Source organism: Bidens hawaiensis, unplaced genomic scaffold (assembly GCF_021521415.1).
Source record: "Bidens hawaiensis isolate Kalapana, Puna unplaced genomic scaffold, B.hawaiensis_p1.1 tig00002631_1, whole genome shotgun sequence".
Taxonomy (NCBI): domain Eukaryota; kingdom Viridiplantae; phylum Streptophyta; class Magnoliopsida; order Asterales; family Asteraceae; genus Bidens; species Bidens hawaiensis.
In genome coordinates, this window is record NW_027491143.1 from 835,306 (window position 1) to 846,775 (window position 11,470).

General features: G+C 35.8%; 1 pseudogene across 1 annotated transcript; it reads right to left on the reverse strand.

Moving 5' to 3' along the window:
* Nucleotides 1-4,194: 4,194 nt before the first annotated feature.
* Nucleotides 4,195-9,633, reverse strand: LOC143620728 (uncharacterized; annotated as a pseudogene). Its single transcript, XR_013151386.1, has 2 exons — nucleotides 7,085-9,633; nucleotides 4,195-4,821 (listed from the first exon to the last, which is right to left on the reverse strand). The product of XR_013151386.1 is annotated as an uncharacterized LOC143620728 (transcript).
* Between the last annotated feature and the right edge of the window lie 1,837 nt (nucleotides 9,634-11,470).

The following is an 11,470-nucleotide window of genomic DNA, read 5'->3' on the forward strand; positions in this document are numbered from 1 at the left end:
TGTTGTTTCATAAATTAAAGTAATAAAGAAGAACATACCTAATTAGCTCCTCATTATCTTTATCTTAGGAAACAAGTTTTGTTCAAATGTTGATAGAGTGGCGTTTGTGTGTGTGCTTTTGAGAAACCAGGGTGTCTACTAATAAATGTCTTTTTAAATCAAAATGTGGTTAAATGTTTTCTGTTTTTTCAATTGAGTTTTTGTTTATAAGCATATCCCTTTAAACCTGAAGTGTGTCCAAAAAGGGAACGGATATGACTTGACGAGGCTACCATATGTAAATTAGTTACCGAGTGGGGTAGCAGGTCCATGATGTTCTGAGGTCGGGTTTGCAAGAGCGAAACTTTTTGAGCAATCAAGACAGAAGCTGCAAGATAGGATGAACTCCTTGAAACATGTAAGAGGGAATGTTCAGCGTGAGGTGGGACTTCCGCCAGCATCGTGTACTCTTGCACTTGTCGAGTATTAATGTTCCGCGAAGGTTGTGGGTTCGCCGACGGAAGATTATACTGTCTTTGGTGGGTGTGGGTCCTTGCCTCTTCAAAAGAGTAATTTATTTGATTTTATATACGTGACATGAAGTTGCGAAGTTTGGATGAAAAGGATGAGAAAGCCGAGGGGGAGGGGGGTGGTAGAAGTATGAGAAGCCCGAAATTATAAAAAAAAATTATATGTACTTTTATGAAAAATAATGTATAATCAATGTTTCAACACAATTACATAACCACTAGCTTGGTCTAGTGGCAAATGGGTATGACATCTAACCAGAAGGTTGTGGGTTCTAATCTTATTTGAGATATTTTTAAGCTTATTTTTATACAAAAGTTTTTTACACAACTCAAATCATAATCAAGTAAACTTATTTAGAATTAAATTGTTTGAACCCAACAAATTGTTCCTTTAATTTAAGGCCGAAAATTTTTTTTGCCTTCTCGGAGTCGGCCTTGCCTTTTCTCATCACCCAAACATTACTCTATTCGTAACTTTTCTTGTTGCCTCTCTGGTATAGACGTATGTTTATAGAGCTACAAGAAAAGCATTATAAAAACACACATGATGACACCAACCAAAATTGTAAGGTTCACTTATGGTTGACGAGTAGGCTAATGATAGTTCGCGTCCTTTTCACCTCGCTATATATTTGCTAGTGTTAATTAATTTATTTACATTTGTGTGTGCTTAAGAAACATGGTTAACGTACAATTGATTAAGGGATCACGCGTGTGTTAATACTGGTGGCTTAGGCTCCTTTTGTTCTTTGAGAGAACAAATTCTAGAGTATCGCAATCAAGATAGTGGTTCTCCCCTAATCGAGCTGAACGATTTCACTGCAGACTCGACAACTTCCATCTCATATTCATGGGAAATAAGTCGATATCAAGGCTCCAACTGAAAAATATCATGATCCAAAGGTTAATCCACATGTGGTTTGCTACACTGATTTTGTCCATACTCTCAACGGATCAAAATTAAGTTGTGTCAGTTTTAAGGGGACCTTTATTTTTAACCACTTTCTTTTGTTTGGCTGGTCCAAATATGAGTCCTACAATCCTTGGACATCTCTCTATCAGACGATAAACATGTTATCCAACTATTTGAATAGTGTATGAATTAAGCGGTTGGAACCAAATGGTAATAGTTTTTAATCCACAAAGAGTCATAATTAAGGCATGGAAACATATTGTGAGAGCATCTTGACGACACACCTGAAGGTATCTCCATGGCCATGGGTAATATTGTTGAGTTACAGCTCCCACTCTTTTAGCGTCTAAAACGTAGTTATTACAAAATCATCCAAAATTTCGAACGTAAAAAACCCATTTGAAATAGTTATGCTATAAATAGTTATGACATTGTTTTTAAATAATAATTCTATAAAAACTTGTAAAATGCTATAAGTTATAACAAGCTAAGAAATAGCTATGAAATGATATCCTTATTGAATTTATACATCTAGATGATGTGAATAACAATTGTAATCTTTTGATAAAGGGTAACTATTCCTGTTTCAAATGTATACATCACTCAATATAATTCAACAAAGAAAACAACAACACTTAGTCCACAAAATAAATAAAAACACCACCACCACCACCACCACGACGGTACGATATGTATGGTTCCAAAAATAAAGAATAGAAGAGGGAATGTGTGATGAGACTCTTTAACAGCATGATGCTGTAAAAGCAAATATGTGGGTCTAGTGTGACCAATCACAACATATCACTATTTTACACATTAAAAAAATGCACGCACACACAAATGACTTCATATAAGACTTTTGTCCACCATACTTATTATTACCATATGATTAGTGGAAAACACCATATTTCATTTTTTTTCTAAATTAAGTCAAGTTAAATGTCAACTTACTCTTTTCAAAAGGAAAGTACCATGTTAACATATTGAAAACTTTACGGGGTTTCGTTAGCAGGTAAATTGTATATTGTGTTGGACATGTTTAAGAGTTTGTAATAGATAGCCGGTGAAAACAACAATCAACGTTTAGATCTCGATAAAGGTAGATATGTGTTTACTACCCGTATCACATTTGCACGGGTGAACTTGTTATTTTAACAAACTTATGTACTTGCAAAGTTGCTCAAAAGTATGATTTTAATAATAATCTTGTTTATATATTGTGCTTGTGTTTGGCCTCTTTAATCTCTTTAATCAGAAGCAGAAAATGCGTTATCAACCTCTTCAACCTCAAGACTTATCCAAACTCGCAGCTGCATTTAAGACCCCAACATGCAAACGTCTTGAACAACTTGTCAAGTCCAAAAGGAAGCAAATCTATGCCACTGCCGCTGCTCCTTTACCGCGATTCAGTTCGGTTTTTTTTTTAAATATATATATTATCCTAAAAAAATTCATATATGCTTTTTATGATTTGATTTCGACTTAACAGTAGACGCTATTGCCCCAGCCGAGAAAAAGCAAAAGCAGATTGCCTCCGATGACCAACTAAAACTTGCTATAGAATTTGTAAAGGTGAGCTTTTTAACAACACTTCACTAGTTATCATGCAACCACTTGTAGTTGTTATAATAATATATCATTGTTGTTGTTGGGTGATAACCAGAACACAATACGTGACCACCGTTCCCTACTTCAAGCTCAAGCCTCGACCGAACTTGGAGTTGAGACCCCAATGCGCATACATCTTCAAGAACTTGTCAAGTCCAAAAGGAAGCAAATGTCTGACTCTGGCGCTGCTTCTTTACCAGGTAGGATCTCTTGCCTCCTTGAGATGCCATGTTGATAATATCGCACACGATGGGCGCTGCTGGTACGTACATGCTTAATAATGGTTTTTACATTTTGTCATTTCAGGTGATAGATAGAAGCATTGAGGATGGAAAAACTTGGCTGGAATGCACTTTATTATTATTATTATTATTATAATTATTATTAACATAACTCTAGTACTCTGCTGTTAGTTTTAATTTGATATTGGTATTATGGACTTGTGATTTGCTTGCTAAACGTTGGAATTTGACCGAGTTTAAATGAGCTCTCGAGGCTGTATTAAAGCTTGTTTAATAGATGAGTCTGAGCTAATTTGCTATCAACAACTAGTTTCTTTTGTTCCAAAAATTACTAAATACGAGTGACCGTTTGTTTAGACGGTATTAAGCCTTTACTTAAATAGGTTTTAGTAGTTAGGACTATTAATGTGATTCTCCTAATCTCCTATGATATAATGGTATGTATGAGCTTTAATGAACCAATGTTAAGGCCCAACACAGTTTCAGTTGGGCCCCTAGAGCAACTAGCCCAATAAAGAAACCAGGTTTGAATCCCGGACCGATATTGTGGGCCCGAAGAACACCATACAGGCCCGCCTTAGATACCAAGTTGCGCTGAGAGTATGAGAGACCGGTTGACGATTTACTTTTTAATGAATCTCCGCCCTTAGGACTAGAGGTGTAAGTCATAACTGGTTAAACAAACTGAAACCAATCAGCCTCTATCAAAAACTAAATTATTACGAGAACACAAATAAATTATAACATATAACGATTTTCAAAGACGACGTTGTTGATACTTCCTTCACTGTTTTCTATATGTTTTCTTTGTGCTAATTGTTTTGTTTTTGTTAAAGATACAATATATTATTATTTTTTTCTAATTGAAGGACCACAAAAAGGTAAAGTTTGGACCTACCATCAACATCACTAATTGTCTTGGAACACTTAAATCAAATATCCATTGTTAAATTACATAAAACACCCACTACCGTTGACCAATGACTTGACATTTTTCATTAGTTAAATAAAAACAAATTTACTACTCCTATACCCATCCCCACCACTAATTCAAAATAAAAATGAAAAACAAACTCATATAATTTCCCAAAATGAGAAAAAGAAATAATAAAAATAAACCAATTTTATCGACATTCAATTGTGGCCTTTTGAGATGGTGGTGGTGGAGGAGGTTTAGCACCACCATTACCCACCACTCTCCCACCACCTTTCTCCGGCGACTTTCTCTTTGGTTTTGCTTCTTGTAACATTGACACGACATCCCTCATTGAAGGTCTGTCAGCCGGGTTTCTACTTGTACATAGCAACGCCACTGTTAATACCAGCATCATTTCTTCCCTCACCGAGCTACAAAAAGCCCCCGCGTCTTTATCCAACACGTCCTTTATCCCTTCTCTGGTTTTCATCTTTGACTTAACCCAATCCACGATATTGTTCCCGTCACCAAATTCAGAGTTTACTGATGTCTTCCCGCTTATGATTTCCATTAACACTACCCCAAAACTGTATATATCACTCTTTTCATCAACTTGCAACGTATACGTATATTCTGAAAGAAACCAAACAAACAATAACAATCACGTAAATTATTATATAAATGAATATAGATACGTGATTAAAGAAAGCTTTATCTTTAACTAATACGACTCCAAATCTATACATATCACTTTTTCATCAACTTGCAAATTGTACACATAAGTTATCTATATAAAGGAAATAAAAGAAAATATTGATGTTAAAGATTTCTTTTAAGCATAAACCACGCAAAATAATAGCATGTGTAAAAGAAATAATTGTGTTGCGCTGTTTGACATCAAGAAGATGAAATCAACAACCACCATTGGATTACAGAAGAAATCTAGTGGGGTCCATGATAACGAAAAAGTAAACAAATAAAAGTAAAAATAAAATACTTCACATGTAAATCTTATAATACTAAAAAAAGAAAATGTTGAAGCTCGGGTGTCAACCCTACATTCCTTTTAATTTCTAATCTCTCATCTCATTCATTTTAGATATTCATGGGTCAAAATTATTTTGTTAATTGGGTTATAACATAGTGTGGATTTAATTCATCATTGAGTTAAGTGCCTTTTCATTAGGGGTGAGCAAAAAACGGTTCAGAACCGTCAGAACCGAGGAACCAGAACCGAACCGGTGCCTCTGAACCGCTAATGTGTGTACTGGTTCGGTTCTCGGTTCTCATAATTTGCATTAAACGGTTCACGGTTCGGTTTCGGGTAAAACCAGCGGTTCTAGACTTGGAACCGAAGAACCGCAATATTCAAAACGTTTTAAATAAATTTACCAATCCCCATTTTTTATAGAGTAACTTATTAACCGGCATCTATTCAATCATTTTTTACTTCAAATCTTCTTTCTTTACGTTCAAGAACTAGCAACCATGGTCAATTTTGATTTAAGCTATCAAGGTAATTTAATATAAAATGATATGATCTTCCATTAATATATCGTTGCTAATGAGTTATTTAACTTCAACACTTAGGTTTTAATAAAAACTATAACGGATGTCCATGTTGTAATTTAAATTAGTTTTACCGTGAAAGAAGACATACAATTGTATAAACTTGTTTTGCAATTTGCAAAGTTTCCATAACTCATTTGATAAATAAATGATCGAACCGGTTCTAGCCAGAACCGATTAGCGAGAACCGGATTTAGTGGTTCTGGAACCGAACCGGTTTACTATATTAGGTTCCGGTTCCGGTTCTATTTTTCACTCATTTTCGGTTCCGGTTCCGATTCGGTTCTCGCGGTTCTGAACCGTTGCACAGCCCTACTTTTCATACCCAGGGTTTGACCAACTATGCAACTTTAGTACCTTCTTTTAAATTTCATGCAAATAAACAACTGACGTTTCTGAAATTATGATGTTTTAGTACTTTTTCTTAACCTTTTTGTTTTTTCCATTAGGGATAAAATAGTTTTTGTTTCTCTCATTTATTTAACCATTTGGTCAAATATAAATAAGGCAAACTACTTTAATAAAAACACAAATCGAATCATTTTTTTTTAACAAAAAGAAACGAACCGAACCACTTTTAACAAAAAAATAATTTACTGAACTGCTTTTTTAACAAAAATAAACGAATTGAACTACTTGAAAATGCAAACAAACTGAACCACTTTTTTTTTGACAAAAGTAAATTAACCGAGCCACTTTTTTAGCAAAAATAAATGAACCAATCACTTTTGTTAACAAAAAAAATAAACAAACAATGACACTTAACTCTTCATTGTTTAAAGATTTGTAAATTTCACATTTATAATCACCTTTAAAAACAATTGATGCTAAATATAATCAATAACTGGGCTGGTGGTTGTCTTTCAGCACAATAGTAAATATATATTTAGGAGTTTGCATTTATATTGTTTAATGACATTATGATCTAGATTATTGTCTATACACATTAATTATTATCTTTTAAATATTGTTACACGAGAAATTACATTAAGTTTAAATTTTCAATCATGTATAGTACATGGAGTGAAATATGGAAAAGATACATTTCATAAATCGTGAACTGAAAAAAATAACAATTAATAATTTACTTCGTACATTAAATTAATTCGTAAATATTTTGAGACACAATTGAAATAACAACCTTATTATTTTTATCACTTGACATATCCCGTGTAAAACACGGGTTCAAAAGCTAGTAACAAAATATTACAAAATAACTACTGCTACGTGTAAAACCGTCATGTCCGATGGTTTTACAAGCAGTAATAATATACATTAACATATAAATATTATTGTAAAGTGTGCAAGTTATAAAAACAAGAAATACCTGGTGCAATGTAACCATACGAACCAGCAATCACAGATATTACTAGGCTTTAGATCACGGTGGACAATAACTGGATCACAGTCATGATGAAGGTAGCAAACCCCATGTAACGCTATCTTGTAACGAGTAACCCAATCCGTCATTAAATTGTCACCTTTATTCTTCCCATGAAGCAAATCATCCAAGCTTCCGTTAGGCATGTACTCATAAAGCAACATGGTGCAATCCATGTTGCTACAACACCCTAACAATGTTACGGTGTCGCACGTTTCCCAACACCCCACGTCGCCTTCGGATCGTCTCCTTGTGTTTACCCCACAACTTCTTAACCGCTATGATCTCGCCACTTGGCATTTCCGCTTTGTACACGGTTCCCGTGGACCCCATCCCCAAAATCTTATCTGTCATTGACACACACTCCACCACATCCTCGGCCGTGAAATTTAACCGCTGGAAAGCGGTTAACTTCCACGGCCCAATCTCCCGTTCCTCCACCACGAACCGGCCGCTCTTACAACTCGAGTGTAAGCAGCGTCCGCCCGTGTGAGGACCACCATACCCAAACAAAACGCCGCGGCTAATATCCACATAACCGTTCCAGTAGCTTTCTTCTGTTTCTCCGGTCTCGTTTCCATTTCAACTCCACTCGCGCACGGCTTCTCCTTTTCGAGCACTCCACCGCATAATCCTTCGTTTCCCGCGAATGAAGAAGGATGTAAACTCGAAAATGCAGGACCGAAAGACGGGACAGACCCCGTAAGCTGATTATACGAAACATTAAACCCTTCTAAGGTACTACAATTACCGAAAGTCGCGGGTATCGTCCTGGTTAGGAAATTATGCGAAAGATCGACTTCGGTTATCGAAGGTAAAGTTGTAATCTCCCAGGGAATGATCCCGGTAAGCGAATTACGCCTCAAGTTTAACGAAATCAGTTTGCTACAATGCCCGATATCCCACGGTATGCTATCGCTTAAATCATTCGATTCGAGTTCAATCTTGTAGAAGTTTTCACACCCTTTAAAGCTCGGTATCCGCCCCGTGAGTTTACTCGCACTAGCCGAGAATATCTGTAAACTCGGAGCACTCCAGATATTATTCGGCAGTTCACTGCCGAATAAATTTTTGGAGATGTTTAGATACTCCAATTTAGATGCATTCGCTAAATCGGATGGTATCGGTCCGGTAAAACCGTTATCACTCAACTCCATGAATGTAACATTCGTTAAATTACCGAACCCGATGGGTATCGAGCCGTTTAATGTATTGTTTTGCACTCGCAGCCTTACCAGTGATGCACAATTTGCTAACGAGGCGGGTAGATTACCCGAAAACTTGTTGGAAGAGAGGATGAGCTTTGTTAGCTTCCCGCCTCGACAGAGATTCGGTGGGACTGGACCGGAGAACGAGTTCAACGAGACGTCAAGTCTCTGGAGGTTCGAATTTAACCCGAGCTTTTGCGGGAGGGTTCCCGTGAGTGAATTGTTCCATAGGAACAATAACTCGAGTGCGGGAAGCTCACCGATACCTTCGGGTACTTCTCCGGTGAATTCGTTGTTTAATAGGCTTAAAACTTTTAAGTTCTTCAACGACGCGAGTTTGTTCGGTATGTTCCCGAAGAATTTGTTGTCGGACAAGTCGAGAGTGGTTAGATTACGCAACGTTTGAATAGATTTCGGGATTTCGCCGGTTAAGTTGTTTTTGAAGATTAATAAGGTCTCGAGTCGTGTCAGGTTCGTTAAAGCGATAGGATACCCGCCCGAGAGGCTGGCGGAAGACACGTCTATGAAAGTGAGATTCGATAATGTGGCGAATTCGGGTGGTATGTTACCCGTGAAAGCGTTGTACCCGATTTCCAAATGTTGGAGAGAGGTTACAAAACCTAACTCTGCAGGTATTTTACCTGTTAAGGCGTTACCCGCAAGGTACAGAAATTTCAAATTATTGAAATTTCCGTACAGTTTTGGTATCTCGCCTTCGAAGTAGCTTCCTCCGAGATTTAGATGTTGTAGAAACTCCAAACGAAGGCACTCACCAGGTAACGGACCCGTGAAGCTGTTGCTGAAAGCATTGAAGTAAGTAAGCAACTTCAAGTTTTTTATTCCGGGTGGGAATGTGGAGTTGAAGAAGTTATGGTTGATATCGAGTGTTCGAAGTAATGTTAGGTTGAATATTGCGGGTTGTAGAGGGCCCGCGAAGGCGTTTACGCTTATATTTAAGTGGTGTAAGTGTGTTAAGTAGTTGATGTTGTCCGGGATTGAACCCGAGAGGTTTCGGTTAGAGATGTCTAGTGTGTTGATTTGGAAAGTGTTCGGTTCGCATTTGATACCGGACCATTTACACCACACGGGTTCGAACCCGGGGTTTGGTAAAGGAGGGGTTGTGTCCCAGTCTTGGAATGTGTTCATGGGGTCTATTAGAGATGATTTTAAGGAAAGAAGTGCTTGAAGTTGTTGAGGTATGTTGGTTGTGGTGGCTAATGAATGAAGATGTAAACATTGTAAGAAGATAAAGATAATGTTTATTAGGTTCATGTTGGTGAATGGTGAATGATAATATATTTTTGTTGTTTGTAAGATGAAAAGATGGTGGATTTTAAGGGTGTGAATGTTGCTTTTTAGGAGTGATTGTTGGATATTGTAGATGATGTTTCATGGTTGATGATGGTTAATGTTGTTGTGTGAGTGGAATATGTTTGGTGATATATGATGAAGGTGAAAATGAAGATGAAGAGGAGAAGATGATGATGTTGTTGTTGATCTATATGATATCTACAAGTACTAGTCATGAGATGTAGGCATGTTTTTAGTCTTTATACAGACTCCATTTTTGCTTAACTTGAAAACAACTACTCTCTTCCTTTAACTTTTCTTTTACTTTATTTAACTTCATTGTTCCAAAGTTAAACTTACCTATTTTACTTTATTTTTTCAAAACTTAAATAATACTTATACTGTTAACTATACGCCATGCCAAGTAATCTAATATTTCTGAGTTATGATACTGAATTGTAAGTACCGTATAAACACTTGCACTTATAAGACGGTTAATTAAGGATTATCGCATGTCACCATGTGCAAATATATTACAATGTGTTATCGTATAATATGGTTATTATGGTTTTATTTTTCGTTATTTAACTTCATTTGTCCAAAATTCAATTACCGTCTTAACCTTTACTTTTTCAAACCTTAAATAGTGCTTATACGTCATGATATCTAATACTAAAAAGTAAAAAATATATAAACACTTGCACTTTACTTGAGACGGTTAATTGAGGATTTTAAATGTCTATCATGTATAAATGTATTATACGGTTATTTTATTTTTCTATTTAAAAGTGCTCGCTCACCTTAGTTAAATTAGGTAAACACTTTATCCATGAATCTAAATGATTACATTTTGCTTAAAGAGAAATTCTATGCTTAGGTATCATAGATTAAGCAAACCCCACAACAATGTAGTGTGAGTGAGAGTGTGAGTGAGTGACAAAACTTTTATCTTGGGATTTCATATTCAAAACTTTACTTTTCATGATTATTCCTTTGTATTTCTTTTTATTTATTATCATTATTATTATTATTATTTATTTTTTTCTTTTATAGCTTTATCTTTAGCTGCATCTGTTACACTTGCCCTGTTCCTCCCAGGATCCAAGAAAGTTTCTATTTTCTAATGTGTAAGTACCCAAAGAACATCTTTTATTATTATTATTTAACTAACAAAATATTTGGTACAACAAAGTAAATTCCATTTGTTTAATGTGCCCGGCCCTTGTCTTTGGTTTTTAGATTTGTCTTTTGTTATGAATTATGATTTACATATTGTACTAAAATGCTCAATTTACAATAATTTAATCATGTGTGACTTATAATATGTGTATTCTTGGTAATGATTTTATATTATGTTAGACCCAAAGTAAATTCCCACTATAAAGTTTGAATTGTTGTATTCCTAACTTTGTTGCATAGGATATCTAATGTATATATTCTTTAGTTTACATCTAATGATAAATCAATTAAGTTGATACATTCATCTCTCTAACCTTAGCATGTTACTTATAATACGTCTAGAGTCTAAGACCGAGTAGTGGTGCTAGAATAAGTCGACATCATGACACCATGACTTAAGTATAGAAAACGATTTACTAAACAGAATATTGTTAGTTCCGTCACATAGACTCATACAATAAAGAGTTGTTTATGTAACCAATATTCAGCGTGCGAATGAGCAATCTGAGAGTATGCTATATCTGAGTTAGCGGGTACTATTTTGTGGAAGCATGAAGTTGTCTATCTATTGTAACACCCCGACCAAAGGCGGATTATACATCGGGGCGCCACATATTGTTTCATTACTCGTGACACTATTGGGTGTCAATATTTA